The following is a 19,355-nucleotide window of genomic DNA, read 5'->3' as shown; positions in this document are numbered from 1 at the left end:
GTAAAGGCAGTGGCAACAAGACACGCACAAGGGAGAGAAAGAGGCAACAAAAAACGAAAGAGAAGAATAGCCAATTGACTTCTGTTTCTTTCCATACGCAATCGTCGATAAACTTATCGCGTCCCGTTCTAGGAAATTCGACATTTGCGATTTAAACGAGTTTAGTACGTTTCGACTTTCGCGAGTAGTATATTACCTGATAGAGGACTTTCCTGAATACAGTAGCGGACAAAAGTTTAAGACGATGATTTGTAAACCGGATTACAAACATCTTATACGCATATTGTTCTTCTATTCGGTTTGTCTCTTTGGAATAACGTAGCTGTATGTTTGACCTTCGTAACCTCAGACAGTCAGTTGTTAAATACAAACAATGTAGGAGTTACAACAGTTAGTTACCGCCTAGCACTTGGAAACAGTGGACATTAGTTTAAGACGATCTGTGTAAAACGTGAGTACGAGTACAGTTTTTGAACATTTTGATTCTGGAATGTCAAAATCATTGTTTAGTGTACCTTTTATTGCTTAAAATTCATTTAGGTAGGAACAGACTATGGGTAAATCAAAGAATTTACTTGAAAACGAAAGGGAACAAATCGTAAGGCTGCGAAAGCAAAGTAAAACCTTCACCGAAATAGCAAATATAGTGAACAGGTCAGAAACAGCTTGTAAACAAGCTTGGTATAAATTTTTAAAGACAGGCATGTATTGCGATCAACCGAAAAACGGAAGACCACGGAAAACAACACCGAAAATGGATCGCCGGATTCATCGATTGAGCGAAAAGGATCGTTTTCGTAGTGCAAATAATATTGCTGCGGAGATAAACTATGAAAACGATACACAAATTAGTGCTAGAACTGTTAGGAGAAGATTAGAAGACTTTAACTTAAGAGGACGAAAACCCCAAAAGAAACCACTGCTGAGTTCTAGGAATCGAAAAAGACGACTTGCATTTGCTAAAGCTCATAAGCATTGGACAAGTGAAGATTGGCAAAAGGTATTGTTTTCTGACGAATCGAAATTCAATCGCGTCTGTTCTGACGGGATACGGTACGTTAGACGTCGAATTGGCGAAAGTTTGAAAACACAGTGCGTTTTAAAAACTCTTAAACATGGTGGTGGCAACGTTATGGTGTGGGCGTGTTTTTCTCGAAGCGGCCCTGGTCCGATATGTCGTATCAATGGAATTATGGACCGTTTTCAATACAAGGACATACTCAAGAACACAATGTTACCTTTTGCACGCAACAATATGAGTGATGATTTTATTTTTCAAAATGATAATGATCCGAAGCACACGGCTCGGGTTGTGAAACAGTTTTTTCAAGAAGAAAATATCACCGTGCTGCCGTGGCCGTCGCAATCACCAGACATTAACCCAATCGAGAATTTGTGAAGCATCATAAAAAAGACAGTACAAGGTTATAAACCGAAAAATTTAAATGAACTTTACTCTACGATTGAAACAGCCTGGAATAATATTACGGTAGATTAATATAAAAAATTAATAGATTCTATGCCAAGAAGATGTACCGAAGGGATAAGAAATAACGGATATTGAACAAAATATTGAATTTAAACAAAAATTGTGTATATTTTTTAACCAAAAATTAATATTTTTTGTATAGTCTTAAACTTTTGACCGACGAAATATTATACAGATTTCGTTCCTTTTTTATAACTTAGCTATTGAGCAAAATATCAAAATGAAATTTTTTTTCTAAGTGTACAAACAAATGTACAATTAGTTAATACCAAAAGTAGAACACCGTATTTATATTTTTTATGGAAAGTAAATCAATTATTTATTTCTTCCATTTCGTCTTAAACTTTTGTCCGCTACTGTACGTTCCGCGTCGTATAAATAATCACGTTAAAATTACCATTAGATGAACAGAATAAAAAAAAAAATATATATATATATTACATATCGTACAGAATATATTAAAAGTGAAATAAAGAAGATTAATTGGCAAAGGAGAATGAATGTTCCGCAATGAAGGTCTCATGATGATTATGGTCGAGCAAACGAACGCTCACTTATGTACGCACTCGATTCGCGTGGAAATTTTAAATCTTGGAAATGGCTAGATAAATCTGAAACTGTCGTTTCTAAAAACTCAGACACTGCCTTGAAGGTCTTTTCATTCATAGAAATGGATTATTCATCGTTTGTGTGGATACATTTTTATGGGTCTTCTTTTTTGAAAAAAAATTTTATAATTCAGATTATAATGCAAAATTTCTAAACATATTTCTTATCTTTCATCTGAAGGTAATATTTAGCAAGTCAGATTTCTATTTGAATGACACTTTTCTCAAACTGCTTTCAACACATTTGCATCACAATAGTCGCATCGTAGACTTTTGAGTTCTACGTTCGAGGACGAAATATCGAAGAGATTAGCGATTCATGACCATGCTAGAAAACGAACGAAGGGGAAGTCTCTTGCATTTAACGTGCAAGAACGTTATTCGTCATGTTAAGCGGCCGCGACATGTTTCCTTGTAGCAAATAATCGTTTCTCTGACGTGTGCCATGTTTACAATACGAAATACCATTTCACGCTTGTACGATTTGTTACGAAACGAACTGTTAAAGAAAAAGAACATCTGAGGCGGCATGTAGCGTCAGCGCGACTTTTCGACCATCGATTATGCATAATGCTCTCGTGTTTTATGAAAACAATTTAGGAGACGTTTATGTAAAGAGGTGGAAAACATGTAGATCATGGTATAAAAATTCCTTGCAAATTTTACGCGCAGAAATCATATGCGATGACTAATTCGTGATTCTTTTTTATTTGGAGAAGAGAAAGCAGAATAGATTTTATGTAGCGCGGTGTTCTGTTGAGAAATCAATACTTGAAGAACTATCACGGTAATAAAATTAAACGGAAGAAATGGAATGGTGAGGAAGTATAATAGAGAAAATTAACATTGACTTACAAGCGAAATAAAACATGAGCCGTCTACAATCAGAATTATCATAGTATCTAAAATGTATCATTTCCTGGGAATGACATTATCTTGCAATAAGATCTCTCGAATGTACTAAATCATAATAATTAAATCCATGATAGGATGAAATTTAATTTAGCATTAAAATCATCGAAGGCTATAGTTAAATTAACAGAAGAGAGATTGAAATAAGAGGTACATGAATAATATACATATAATACGATAGCTTGTCCATGTGTTATACTTTACAAAAATCAATTTAAATCACCAAATATGCATTAAAATAAATCTTACATCTAAAATTTCTATAAATAATTACGAATTGATCATTTTGATTATTTTAAATTGAAATTATTTATACATTTATAATAATATTTTAATATAATTATAACAATTGAATTATATTTAATTCCATAAACTAACATTTTATGATTAAAATAACATTTTCTATCCACGTTATTCTCCAGCATTCCATTATTCGATACGTACATACTCATTCTTTTGGCTTAGCTCCGAACAGCTTTTTGTATGGCGTTAGAGCGTCGCGACGACGCGCATTCCCGAGGGCGTTCTTTCGCGCGGTTTTAGCCCGCGAGCCGTAGAAAGCGGAGAAATAGGAAGTCCACGCACGAGAACAGCCTTCCACGATAGATTTATGTAACGCATGACAGCCGTGTCACGAAGAAAACAGCCTCGGAAGCGTTTTATGTAACGGTAAAAATATCGATTATGACACCGATAAATTTGCAGTGGCAGCGTCACGTTGTTGATCTATCGTGCAGTTGCGTTCCACCGGACTTTTCTCAAAGGTTCGATTTATTGTCCCAAGATAATGCTATCGCCCATAAGAACTTCGACACTTTCAAGTCATTTTAGATATAGATATAAAATATATTTCAAGAATGAAACATTTTCATTTAATTTTAACCTCTGATCCTATCTCAAACGAACAGCATAGAATTAATAGATATTGACAAACACAGTAATTAATACCAATTATTATAAATAAAAAAGTAATAGGTGGATGAACATTGATCCTGCGCTAAGTGCATTTCTGAGTTAAGTGACTTTCAGTGTGTCCGTTCAATGTTGACATTTTAGAACGATCGAAAACTGTATTTTCAGTCGTACTGTAAGTGTTTATATAGATTTTACGAAATGTCATTCATTATGGATAACATGGAATTAGAGTTATGTAAATTAATTTCGTATTTCAGTGAAATTTAACAGAGTTTTCGATCTCACATATAGCAAGAGGTAAAAAACTAATAGTAGAGAAACGTTCTTTAATCCTAATTTTGAAGATATAACAAAAGTTATCGATCTTCTGATCGAATTATATACATCAGCTGTTCAAATACTTATAAATGGCAATGCACCTGACATCGTAGTCCTTTTAATGAAAGTAACACGTAACTCAAGATCGTGACGTGTATTCAATGAGATTGCTGATTTCAACATTGCCGCGTGCGATCGCTTGTTTATGAAGCTTCGTGACCCGGAAATCGAGATCCGAATTTGCGTTTTGTAGATGTGTGTGATGGATTGTTACCGTTGGTAAATCTTTTAACTGACTATATTGAAAATAAAGAATATTTTAGCATATCATTCGATCGAGATTGTACAAAGTTTGACGAAAGCAGGCGAGACCTCGTTTAAAGTAATTGATCAGGGACCAAGATACGAAGCAAAATGACGTTCATTCATAACAGGCAGCTTTCTATTTGTAATGGGAGTATTTCTAAATGATGTTGACAATCGTCCAAAAATTGGTACACGCAGATAAAGATGTTGGGAAAGACTCGTTTGAATCAGGAAGTTATCAGTTTGAATAAGATGACAGTAGAACTGGCTTCTTTCTCCAAATAGAGTTATTGTCGACTTCTGTTATAATTCTGATTTCCTTTTGAACTTCATTGGCTACGAGAGTATAAGCAACTATTATTCTTTAATCGGTGTTTTATTTTTCATCAGCTTTAATTTTATTATATTATGTGCAAAGCATTAACGTTATAAATAATAATTCCTAATTTGATATTTATTTGAATATGGAATAATGAATTGTAAGTATAAAAAATTACGAAGTTACATAAATTTAAATTGAACTGTTGTGCCACGGTGGTCTGTAACAAGTGGTAATTATCGCTAATAACTAAGATAGTCGGTACGACATTAAAACAATAATTAACAGTTTAACGCGTATATACTTTCCGAAATAGAAAACTGAGTAGACTTTTAGCTTCCTATACGTACACTATCAATAGTTTATTATTACAGCTTATTATGATATGTTCTATAATATATATACTATTTCAGTATTGTATTTAAAAATTCAAGAAAATGGAAGAAAATATTCGGTAAAATAAAACTGATATCTAATATGTTAAAATATTTTATCAAAATCCACATGAATCACACAAAAGTTAAAATGATCAACTTATCTAAATAGATCGTTAAACACTGATATTAATAAATTAAGAAATTTAATAAATTAAGAAGATGTGTAAATAATACTACAATTTTAAGTCGAATAGGAAAATTAACTGACCTGTGGACTGTTATTTGGTTTCGCAGCTGTTTATCATAATCAGTTTATCAATTACTATTGTACGAACAAACTTGTTATTTATTTGAGACGTATAAATATGTTGCCATGCGAAGTAAATATACAAAAATGTTCAAGAGTAGATATAGACGCAAAAATATGTAAAACATCCAGCGTGAAACATACATTACGTTCAGAAAATATTCCATTTAACTTCGGTTCCTTCTCACTATCTGGAAAGATACATATTTGCTAAATCATTCTCAGTCTAAAATTAGACTATAAACATTCACAACCTATTTATACACATCAAGTTAATAATATCTAAACTTTTTCTAATTTTCTAATTTTAAGAAAATTGCATAAAATATTATTAATAATATTCTACTAATGTGCCAATCGTGCAAAAGGACACACATACTAAAATTGAAAAATTTATCAAAAATCGACTCGCTAGACTTTCAAGTGCCTCCTATAAAGTCGAATGAAATTACGAAAGTATTAAAAAGAAGAAAAATATCTTCAGTTCCTGCAAATCTGTGCGTTCTAACGGAACAGCATCGCGTCATGTCTGACTTTCACACGCCTCGTACCACTTTCCGTGTCAGCAACAGCAAGTAGAAACGGAGAAACGGCAAAGACTAGCCAGCAGCTACAGCAGTAGAAACAGCAGCTGCAGTACGAGACGAGGTAGGCGAAAGCTCGGTTCTCGAGTACGAAACCCGAGACCTTGAGTGCGTGCACTCGTGCGTCGGTACGTCCCTGAGCCGCAAACAGGAACACAACGATTATCCGGCAAATGAATGAAATCGAGTGAACCGGTTCACCGGCGTATATACGTGCGCTACTGCCACCGCTTCGGTTCGCTGCGGATCCACCTTAAACCAGAACCACTTCTTCGTGAATGGCTGTGCACGGCATGGTAGGCTCGTGCTCCGCACCGAATTACGCAACGGAGTTAACCGGCTGTCGTACGATCATTAATCTGGCTGGTCACGTGTCGTCGGCCGCGTCATATTAGTTTTGATGCGACGCGTGGTGGCTTTCGAATGAAAAATTGCTGCTTCATCGCTCGAAGTCGGATCATATAAGGTCGTAGGACTCGGTGTCAGTGGAAAATTTCTGAATAAATTTCCTCGCGTGAGATTTTGAAGAATTTTTTTTTCAAAGAATCAATGTTTCTAGTTTGGTTTGTTTTTGAGTGTCGTACCTAAGACTGGATTTTCAAATATACCTCTTCATGTACGCGAAATATTTCGAAAGAATCGACATTTCTAAGTATTGGTTTGTTTTCAGGGTTGTGGTTAGGATTAGATGGTACTGAATTATGTGAACCTTTATATATAGAAAATGTTCGAATGGCCGATTTTGATGGATTTTTAAGACGGTATATGAACTTTGGCTTTTTCTTCCCTTTCGCTACTTGGTATTTTTTCAGCTTCTGGTAGATCTTGTCGGGTCAATTTTCCATCTAAGCTAAACTGTGAATTTGACATTAAACGAGAGTACTTCATTGTTTGTAGTGCATGTTAATTATAATTCCATCGAGGATTAATTAATCCCATTGTGCAACATCTCGATTAACCCGCATTTGGATTAACCCAAGCGAATTGAATAATAGAGTATTGACTAATTACTTCGTCTTGAGAGGATGAGATCACGATTCATTCTTCGTCGAATGACCGAGAAATAATGTTGCTGTTGATATAGTAATAGTATCTCATAGTACGTCACGCTTTTATTTAGCTCGATACTGTCAATGAAATTTCCCAAAATCGATCTTCTCATATTACGATTGCGGTATGAAATCAACAGCGTAAATAGCAAAGTTCATAACCTTTTTTATTAATATCCATTACATCACTGACCATAGGTATTAAGGATGACTTATAAACTTGTGATAAAAAATTTCGTATGGATTTTATCATAAAGTTTATCATAAAGTCAACATTAGTCACACATTAATAATTATAAGCTGTGCTTATTGCCGCATATTGTAAATACACGCTTTTCTAGAACGTTGCATAATCCACCAACGTGCATACCATGATTTGCAATCGTAAAAGCAGCATATTAGGCAGATCAAGGAAACCAACAGATATTTTACTCGAGTGATTATTTTAAACAATAGTCATTCCTTCCTTAAAAAAGATATTGCAGAAAATCTAACTTAGCTTACCTAACACAACCATAATGATAAAAAGCATATAGAAAGTTCGAATCAAAATCTGGTCCCAATATTATAGCGTGCAACGTTAGAACGTCATTTTCGTGATGTGAACCGACATTCATGTTTGATCCCCAATGTACCGTGTCATGACCAATTCATGTGTTTGTTACGCAGCGTTTAAATCATAATTAATTATATAGCAATTCGATAAATAAGCAGCACATAGCTCACAGGTATTTGTCGGCGTTCGCTCGTTGAATTCGTAATTAGTTGCAATTACAACATATATAGTGCAGTATTTCCCAATCGATAAGCGAAATCAGGGGCCATGAAGGGACTTGGAAAAATGGAAATTGTTTTTCAACGGGGGAAAACCGGAACTGGTGGACTTTTTGACGCAAGCGCGCGCACGTTATGGCTTTGTTCGTGATGTGCAATTTCACGGTCGTGACTGGTCTGTGTAGGTCGCTGATAAAAGCTTTGCGCTATCGCCAGCGGTCTTCGCGTCGCTTATCGCCGCGAAAAAGCCCGAACGGCTGACGAATGACTGAATTCTGCATTCGCGAGAATTTTTGCACTCCTGTCGTTTCAGGTTTCCATTTCGACAAATTCATGCTGCTGGAATGCAGCGCGTGCGTCGTAACTTACACCATCGAATGGAAATTTGGAGTCACGTATCTATATTTAGAAAAGTTAATTCTATTTCGTTTAAACTTGGAAGTTTCACATTTGGAAAATTTAAATGCTTTCTCAATTTCAAAAAATCACAGTTTGTCATTTGGAAAATTTTTAATTTACATATATAATACAATAAAATCGTTCACATTAGTAATTTCCTTGTGGCTTTAATTTCCACTATGTTGTGCATGTACGTACCTACACCTTCTCATTTCTATTTAAGCAATATATATTCAATAATAAAGAAATGATTAAAAAAATGTCAGTCTGAGATACGATATTCGAGATACAGTTTTCAATTACGCCATTGTTCGACGATGTATAGAAAATTCTATAGAAGAGACGTCAATCGAATTAGATCGTTCGAATCGATACAGTGAAACGAGTTCCTCAGATAAGATACGCGTATCGATCAACGATGTTAGAGTTTGTGCTGTACACTTGTGCTTCGATAGAATTTACCCGCAATACCATGTGGAAACGTTCCCTCGTGGAGGTGTTTACTTTTATAATAACACTATCGATTTTTTCACGCGATGGCAAACAATATTGATCATACATGAACATAGACACAAACAAGGTATTATAGATATTATTCCATGGGGGCGTGGTAATGACACTCACTAAAAGACCTAATGTTATCATGAAATCAAAGAAAGATACAAAAACTTGATCAAAACGTTAAGAAGAAATTTTTAAAGAGATGTTAGATAATATTTATGATATCTGTAAATATACTCACAATATTGAGCTTTTGGAACTAGCTAATAACATTTTTAAATATTTATAATACACACGATATATTCACAAAGGATTTATATCAACTTTCGAACACTTTCATGATATTATGTATGCACATACATATATATGCATGTAAGGTTTAAAATTATTGATCGGCTGGTGTAAGTCCTATTTAAATGCATTCCCTATTATTAGAAACATTGGAATATCCTGTTAATATTATACTTAAAAGAAAATTGTGAACAGGGAAAGTTTATTGAAATTTATTTGTGTTTATTATTATGTGAGTTGGATGCAGTAAATTGAGATTTCTTCCGTACGATACTGACGTCTTTAAATTAAAAAAGAAAGAAAGAAATAATTGCTTATAAAATAAGTTTCGTTCGTCACTATTCTCGTTTCCTGGCAAACTATGAATATGCATACACGTGGAAATACGATGTTCGCACGCGCGAACTCACGTTATCGCGTTCGCCTGAGCTCGCGCACATCTCGCGCAAATATTTGACTTCGCTCGATCGGAATGTCTTTCCCGTCGTTTCTTACCACGAATTTTCACAAAACCGTATTTTTATCGCAAGCACGCCAAGATCTGAAAAGGACACGTACGTTTCATCAAATTCCTCGGCAACGAAAGAGAGTGAATGGAACGTGGATTTTTCCTCGACTCACCGGAACGAATCGCGATATTCAGGAATTGTTTGTCCTTCGCGAAAACTATCGCAGCTCGAACAGCGAACCTCGATATCGATTGTTGTAACATCGATTTGAAATGAATGTGAACTAAGAAAAGACATCTCCGTTCTTTTGAAAATATTGAAAAGATCGGAAAAATTTATTTAAAGATTATTAAATAATACAAGCAAGTATATTTATAATATTAAGTTTGCGTATGTTAGAATAGTAAAACAAAAATTAGAATGTACAATGGCCAGTATATAACTAGGAACATTTTGTTTTACCAATTTGCATTCCTAAAAGGCGTATTGTTTTTATGTAAACTGATATTGTATTTTGGAACAAAGTATCATGATTTACATATTCAATGAATACATTGCATTTTAAGTTAAAAATATATCTGAAATATACGAAAAAGAAATAATTCCAGTTCGTTTGTCAGAATTGCTTGCACCAGTTTTATTGTCTATTTATATGCATTTTAATATTATACATATACGTTTATAATATCCAAATTTCTGCATTTTTATTACTCTAACCAGCACGATATTGTAAATGAATGAAGAGACTTCTGCAAAACATTTTCCAATATTTTTGATTTCTTTGAAAGAACATAAATATCTCTCTTCAAGAAATATTTCACTCACGAATTTAAAAAACCTCGCAAATAAAACTTTGCTAAGGAAAATTGGTCACAAATCATCACCGCGGATTATCATAAAATTCTTTATTACTTCTCCTGTAACCGTATTTCACAAAATGAAATTATAATACGTAATAAATGAACTGCTTCGATGAGTCCATTAATTACGCCAGATAACCGTATGTAGAAAACGGAAATTAAGATGGAAAATAGAATTCGTATCGCTTGGTAGGAAGTTTTACGGCTCGATCGCAATATCTCACTACATAGTTCAATTCTGTTCATACACGTGCCACGAGGTCAGTCGTAAAACGGTGCTGGAAGAACGTTAGCTTGTTACGCAAAATAACGACGAACGAGCGAACAAGCGAACAAGCGAGCGAATACTAATACGAGTGTTTTCAGCTGGTTGACCGTGACCACGAAAAGCTTACCTCTGGAAAATAGAAACTGGCTAGCAGCCTGGCGCCTTCGTATAAAAGACAAACACGATTATCGGCCCGGTTATCGGTGGCTATTAATCAAGTCACGATTTACCGGTGTACTGAAGTTGCATAAATTTTTACGTGAACGATTACATACGTCTACGAACGATTAATTTCCTTTAACTTTAGTTACATGGAAGCGTACATCTGTTCTTCCTGCTTCTTGTCTTTTTCTATTTCTTCTTTGTTTCTCTTTCTTTCTTCCTTCTTTATCGAGTCGCAACATTGTCAGTTAATTTGTTAATTATTTTCTCTTCTTTTTATGACGAGTGACGAGAATAGTTGACTCGTCTTTTACCATCAACTTATATCATTAAATTACATTTATTAATTAACATTCCACCTTAATTCATTTTTTAAGATCGCGGCTATGGAAAATAATTCGAAGGATTCAGTTTTTTATTCCTCCATTATTAATTCTCCCATCTACGATAGGCTCTACAATTATATGAAACCTCAAGAAATTATGATAAACTATTGCTTAATTATGATGTTTAAAGTCTATCTCGCTCCTATTTATTCATCAGTGGATCGATTTCTACGTGATCGCAAGTTAAGTGCTTGTAACGCTCGCAGATTAATTGCTGGACGTGTTCAAGGTGAAAATAATCGTGGCAATCGGAGAACGAATTATTTCCGTTTCTTTCACGCACAACGCGGTTGCATCAAGGAAACGAACTTTTCCGTTGCTCGTCTCGCAACCAGCTAATGTTTGCTCAGATCGTATCGCGATGCTATACGTTACTCAAACCGGTGGTCCGCAGTTACATCTATAGGAAATGTTAATGCAATTATATATGTTATTTGCAATTAATTCATTTACGATCGTAATCAACTAATCTCGTTATTCAATCATTTTACTACAACTGATTGGCGAACCGAAGGGATTTTATTCAAAACTGTTCAAGTTATTTTCCTCCAAACATCCTGCTAAATATAAATAAATATTCTACATAAATATTCTACACTGATGTAAATAAAAAATTCGTACGAATATTTATAAAATTGTATGAATATCTTCTTGCTGAAAATGCTTCTATTACTAACGAATAATACCAAATTATTTCAAATAATCCTTCAAAATCTTTCATTATGTCCACAATACCAGTAGGCTGGTTAAATATTTGACAAAACACCCGATAATCCCAAAAATTGTCCCCAAGTTGAATTCGTTGAGAAAAAACGAGCCTCTAATTCTTGAAACACTATATATTTCTTGTTACCAGAAAGCCAAGTCCTGAGGTGACTTTCGGACTGCTCCCTGTTAATCTGTCACCATGGGTAGTATCAGCGTAAGACGGCACGGTTGGTTTCCTGCTCGCGACACATATTATCGGATTATTGCGTTCGCGGGCTGTAACGTAAAAGTTCATACCGGTAATCCTTGGCATACTTAGGCCGGACAGAGTCGCGAGCTATGTGGTCGCTCTTAATCTCGGTCGAAAAACCTGCTCGAACAATATGCGCGACACGTATATGTGTATTGTACGCCGGTGCACGCTAGAGCGTGTAGTACGTAAAATGTTGCACATCTAAAGCAACTGCTCGCCTTCCCTCCTCCTGCTATACATTCTTATACCAGTGCTTCTCTCACGTTCCTGCTTCCTGCGTCAGAAAAATTGGCTAACCTGTTTACTGATGCAACAAAGGAAAGGAAAACCGAGCGAGAGCGTCCCGAGCGTGGAACTGCCGTAGAAACCGGAAGGAAGGCACATAGGGAAGGGGGAGTATGCCCGGGGAAAGGTTAAAATATGAAGCTATAAAAGAGAGCCTGGCTGTCGTATATTTAACTACGTCCGCTTGGGGAATGGTGGATCAATTTTGATGGTGGTTGAATCAATGGTTTACCTCATAAGAGAAAATCGGTGAGAATTATGTCCTAGTACAGGGGTTAATGATTAAAGGGCAGAGATATTCAAGTTTATGTGAGTAAATATGCAACTGGTGCAAGGCAGAATATCTAATTAATATCTTTCCTAATTCTGTTCTTCCCTCTTTTTTTGGCCATTTCTGTGCAATGGACCTTTGTGGTTAATGTTTAAGGAATTCATTCAATCAGAGGTAAAAGTAAGTAATTAGGGACAAATGTATGAAGAGGAAATATTTTTTCAAGTGGACCTGAAAAAATCAATCGTTCTGAAATCACTGTTTCAAGTGGAAAACGATGATAGACTAAAATCCATGTCTGATATGTTTACAATTGGATACTTTAATCGTTTGTGTAAATCTTCCCTTTACTATTTTCTTTCTAAACTAAAATTGATAGATTATACGGGCACAGCTTTTGATAAGCCACCGCCAAGCTCTACCAATGACGCGTCCACAATAATATTATTATTTTAGCGATGCCTTTGAATGAGAAGTGCGTCCGTATAACTTATCCTAATAGCTAACAATACTACATATGTAACATATATAGTACCTTACCGTCTATATACGAATTATTTGACGGGAAAGCTACAAATGGAATTCTCCATTGTCAATATTATAAACCGTGTTTTACTACACTGGCTCTGACATTGAAACTGAAAAAGCATTCTCCCCAATACGGTTCTCACCTTTTCGATCTTTCAAACGCTAGCAAATAAAACGAATCTTGTAGCGAAGGAAGAAACGTGGAAGGAGAATAATTTGGAGGATACCGGTGATTCGCACCAGATACTTGGCAAGGCAGGGATCGCAAACACGGTGAGAGTGGTTGCAAATAAAATTATATCGAGCAGCGAGAGAAACAAGTAAGGGATCCGTAAATACGGCTAAAAGGAAAGTCAACAGGGGCTAGGACCGTACGGATGTGCAAACGAGGGTGTAACTGGATCGAGCGGGGGTGCCTTTCGCAGTCAGCGGTGCGCCGGGTAGGAGAAGAGGTTTCTAGAGAAAAATTGATAAGAGAAACGGGACAAACGACAAGAAAAAAGAACAAATATGCGGCACCGATCGATAGTGCCGGAAAAGAAACTAAATCGAATTCAATGGAGCACGGAACTGGGAAAGGGTGGTTGAGGGGTAACTTGGTAGAAGAAAGAGGAAGACGTAAGGGGTGGCTAGCTGATGGGCGGGCGAGAAGGCAGTAGAAACCGCAGATAACGCCGCAGATAGCCGTGGAGAGTCCTTAAACGCTGCAGAAACGAGTCGACGAACAGTGCAATGTGCCCTGGCCTTTATTTACAGAGCGCGTGCTGCTTTCCATGGGACCTTTAAAAGGCACGCGTGAAAGGAAAAGTGAAATGGAGAGATGAAGGGTGTGTGTGTGGTGTGCGTTTCTGATGTTTCCTTCCTGTTGAACTTTCCACGTGCCCGAGCCTTGTACGAAGGGTGCGCTCGTGCGTGCTCCTTCTATCATCCCTGTTCGTGTATGCGTGACACATTTTATTCTATACCACGAATGGCAAATATAAAGGGGGCATTCTTTAAAAATGTTACGCTGAGCTTTTGATATAAATACACGCTGCAAGTAGCAAACATCTTCTTGTCGTTCAGAACGTTCAAATTTGGCGCTGGCGAAAGTGAATTATCAGATTATCGGGATTACGTAGAACTCCACTGTTGAATCTTTGTGTATCGTTTTGTTGCAATAATTTGTCGCAATTTGAAGTGTGGAACATTTTGAGGTATAAGTGATGCGATATAGTATTTACATGTAGAATAGAGTTTCTAGAAGATTCTGAAGAATGAGTCAAATATCCTTAGTTGTAGGGGAGAGACCATTTTTGTGAGTCAAGCGTGATTCATTCAATGGAGTAACCAAATTGTGTGTCCTGTTTCTGAAGGAGATTGGCTACTTTTACTGTTACATATTACCAACTACCGGTTTTATGAATGCTTCTGGAAACTCACAAAACCACTTTTCTTTTTCGCTACCTTAACACGCAACTTTGATATTTTTATTACAAACTTACGTAACCTATTCTACCACTACTCTCTTGAATTTATTCATTATGTAACCTGTTGCTTTGATTTCAAATATTATTCTCTGACCCACATATCGAATGTCTATCGCCTTAATACCTTTACGATCGACCGATTGTAATCTTCAGAGTATTGTAACTGAATAATCTATACTCCACTTGTTTTAAATCTACTTGAACTGTTAATCAATTCAATAACATCTATACGTAAAAGACGACGCAGTTGTGGCAAACAACGGATACTGATTTCAGATAATTAATTCAAAATACTATTTACTTGCTATCGAACATTCCATCAAATAATAGTAATAAAGCGTAAAACTAAAACGAATAAAAGTTCAAGCGCTCGCAACAATGACCATGCAGCGAGCGTATCGAATTGAGAAGCGATTCTCCAATCCTTATGAGCGATTTACAGTAACTTGCATTGCAATCATCCGGCGAAACTTTTCCTCTGCGTTACGCGGAGAGAAAAATGGATTCTTCCCCGAGCCATGGCCGACGGCCGACATGACTTTATAATCGCGATTACGTCTCGCCGGTCTTACCTCATCGCGGAAGTTGCGATACAAATCTACCTTGCGATTTGTCGCGATTGTCTTTAGATAGCGGGCTTCCTGCACGTTCGGTTTGTCGGTTCGTGCTTACGCGTAAGTGAATCAAGGTCTTCCTATCTAGACACGATTAAACGATACTCCCAGATCGAGGTGTTCCTTCGTGAACATCTCTCTTTGGTCGAGCGATGTATTTAATATCTCATATACATGAGGAAATTTGAAAGATTTAAGTCTCTTATCTTCACGAAGAATTTAGTAAAAATAAATTGGTTAAATGACATTAACCTCTTAAATCTTTCGTGATCCCGTGCATCGTTAATGGCAGATAACTAGGCTCGTTTAGAGCTCGTGTAATAGATCCATGGTTAACGACGAGATTACAGAAAGGTTTAAGTACGAAAGGCAGTAGCGATAATTAAAAATTGCTAATAATTTATATTTACGAGTAGATAAGAAAAAAGCTCATTTGCATCTAATAGTAGACATTATACACAGGTATTACTGTATTTTGCTCGATAAATTTCAGCAACGGACAGAAAACGAGACTCTAAATATAGTTAACCAGCTCCAAAAGGAACAAGCTCTCACCTTACTTCTTTTATTATCTTTAGCGTTTGCAATGATTTTCGTATACGTTTGCACAGATCAAAAACGCGGCCCAAATGGGACAACCTTCTTTCTTTTTTTCGGTCATCCAATTTCAGGTCTCGAAATAAGAGAGCGGCACCTGATAACTTCCCTTATCAATGTGATCGGGAGGAAAGCAAGCACGACTATTAGGAAAAAAGTAGTACGTTGAGCGACCGCGACATGTCGAGGTCTCGCGTCCTTGCCAGTTACCCCACTCGTTGTTCGAGGAGTGGGATCGTCCCCCACCGCTCGTCTCGTTCGTTGGTGGCTCCCCCTACTCCCCTCCCCGACTCCCCCTTCGTCCAGAGCGGTATGTAAGAGGCCGCACATGTTTCCCCGCGTTCCAGTCTCGCAGCGGCACTCGCGAGTGACTGTTCGTGTGGATTCGTGGAACGATAACTGCTCTGATCGAAGAAAAGAAGGAAAAGAAAAACGGAACGAAGGACATTACAGGGGCACGCGTGTTGTCTATAATATCTATATCTGTCTCTATATACATATATGTATATAGATATACGCGTATACAGTAACGCGCGCGCGCAAAGGACGAGTTCTTTCCTCAGTGCTGCGTTCGAGAACTGACACGACACACACCGCGAACGTCGTTGCAGCGAGTAACACGACCGAATATCGATAGAAAAGATAGTGAAGAAAGGGGAAGCAGTACGGTAACATCGTCACTGCTCCGATCGTTTTCCTTTCTTCCCATAACCTCCGCGTCTTTCTTTTTTTTACTTTTATACGTAACCCGTGTAGCGATACGAAACGGTCGTGTACCATAACCTTATTTCCCAACGTAACATCGTTTCACCAAAAGTGAGAATCGATTGCGCGAGTGACAGCTTGTTCTATCTTTTGGAGCTACACGATCTGTAAAGCAGTGTGACAGCAAGGAATATTTCGTGATCGTACCTTATAGGAGAACGCACGGTGAGAAGAGGACTGTGGATACGCAACGAGGAGAATATTCCGAGGGTATTACGGAACTAGTGATCTTCCACTGACGTCATTTCGTACTTTTGTGCTTCGTTCGAGGGACGAGAATAGTGTTCGCTGAGCCGACAAAGACACGTGAGTACCGAACTCTTCTTCATTAAAGACAACTCTAGACGTTTCTTGATCATGATCGCGAAACGGAACCGTAGCTCGCGTGAGTTCACCACTCTGCTTCTTTTTTCTTTTTTCCACTCTCTGTGTACACACGCGTCACACGGTCAGATAATTTATGCGCGGAACCCGTCACGGTGCGAATTCCGTAATGTGTCACGCGATCGGAGCACGATTCCACTTCGTAACGGTTCAAGAGCATTTCTGCCGCGTCTGTGGCGCAGTAATCGCGCCTTTGATCCTTCGATTATCGCAACCACCGCGATGCTCGATATATCGAACTAACTACTTTGACCAATCACCGTTTAAGATGACACTAAAATATATGTATGTTTCGTTTCGATTTTACGATCTACGTCTCAGTCATTATTTCTTAAATTAATAAAAATGGTCACAGTGATGTGTAGTGTCTTAGAAAAACCTGCCTACACTCCTTTAATTAGGAGGTTAGTTCTAAAAATCTAAAACCATATTTTATATTAATCGAGCTTAGAGACTTTGTTATATGTTATATGAGCCATTCAGAAGACATATTGATGAACTTACAAACATTGCTTTTTAAATTTATTTCAACTTATGAAAATTAGCCATTTGTTTCTCAAGAGTTGTATATAAATCGTGTATTTATGTAAGGAAATTAAAGAAGTATGAAAGAGTTGATCAATTTGACTTTTAAGGAGCTCATATAGGCTATACATACAGTGTCTCATGAAAATATTCGAAACAAAAAAAATATTAACATAGAAAATTTTGATGAATATATTACATGCGTGATACGAAACTTTCTAAGGTTTCATTAACACTATAATGAGACATAACTATCATGATTCTATTTGCAAAATTTGAAACGAATCTAGAAGTGTATATAAAAGTTCCAAAATATTTGCTGTAAATATATATTTAGTTAGAAACGTACTGTGCAATATGCATAACAGTCTTCAGTATATGATTAGTGACAAGAGTGATACCAATAAATATTTTTTAGCTTACTAGTATAATAAATAACTGACCGTTCAAATACTATGATTGTATTCTTCTATATATATACGTACGCACATTTCCCATTTGTTTCAAATTTTATTCATGTAATAAACGTGTTCCATTATACATAATACTACTGAAATTTTAAAACGTTTTATATAAGACGCATTATATATGTACTAGTAAAGATTTCTGTAAGTGTCCAAATACTTTAACAAGGCACTGCTTGTGAGTTTTAATGATCCTGATGCAAAATACGTTTCAAAATACATGTAGAAAGAATTCATTAAGTATACGTATATAGACTTTTATGACTGACTGTAAAATCGTTTCAAAATGTCATTGATATCCGATTGGAGAGATTAGATATCAAAGTTGTGTTTCTACGCTAAAAGTAGAGTTATAGTGTGAGAATATCGTGACGACAACCCGAATCTCGTCCGTTGCGATGCAGCTTCGTTTAAAAGGTAAATAATAACATTAGTTTGACGGATCGATATAGAAATTGTATTCGTTGCCAGTCGATGCGAGGCGTTTCGCTTTTCTTCAAGGTCGCTCGCGATCTGGAACGATCGTAGTGACTCAGTCTCTTGGTATTACATCAAACAAACATGCCTATTACGACAAATTACGTTGAGGTCGTAACGCTGTCTGGAACATGCTTTTCCTACTGCGGAAATGGCGATTTCCATTCGCGCTTGGGAATCGTGTATGTGCGTGTATGTCAAACGAATTAGCAGATTAGGTGCGTTAATTCATTAATGGGTCAAAATGCGATATAGGGGTATTTACGCATTTATTTACGTCAGATTTGCCCGAGCTGCTTATGAAAATAGTATGACAATAATAGCAAGGTCGCTGCTGGCTATACGAGATGGCGTATCGCGTCAGCGACTCGCGTTTGACGAATTAATTGATTGAAATTGCCTGTTGGATTATAATAAAACGTAAAACCAGAAAGCCTTTGTCTTCGTTTAAGTGATGGTTTCTATTAGGCTCTTTTTTAGTTATTTATTATTGTGGAAGGTGTAATTAAAGTAATAATCCAGATATTTATAAGTACATTATAATCGTTTCTTCAATTTTTACTACTCACAGTATTTGTAAGGTTGATACTCAAAATGATTAAATCATTGAATATAATTTGTAAATTAGAATATATATAATTCTCATTATTATTATTAGTATTATTCTCATATAATGTATAATACATTGTTCTCATATAATGAAAGTATTACTTTGAATGATCCATGAATGAAGCATTGAAT

At 36.4% G+C, this 19,355-nt stretch overlaps 1 protein-coding gene across 2 annotated transcripts in view; it reads left to right on the top strand.

Annotated features, from left to right (window-relative positions):
* The window catches only part of LOC132905289 (protein Tob1-like), an 87,891-nt gene that overhangs the window by 18,148 nt on the left and 50,388 nt on the right, over positions 1–19,355 (top strand). The window contains exon 1 of one of the 2 annotated variants that reach the window (XM_060956450.1): positions 16,327–17,070. The exons of the other annotated variant lie outside the window; for it this stretch is intronic. The gene's annotated coding sequence lies outside the window, so the exon portion shown is untranslated. Of the gene's footprint in view, positions 1–16,326; positions 17,071–19,355 lie in introns of those variants that run through there. 2 annotated transcript variants of the gene reach the window in all.

Source organism: Bombus pascuorum, chromosome 3, assembly GCF_905332965.1.
Source record: "Bombus pascuorum chromosome 3, iyBomPasc1.1, whole genome shotgun sequence".
In the NCBI taxonomy this organism is placed as follows: Eukaryota; Metazoa; Arthropoda; class Insecta; order Hymenoptera; family Apidae; genus Bombus; species Bombus pascuorum.
This window is presented reverse-complemented; position numbering and strand designations above follow the sequence as displayed.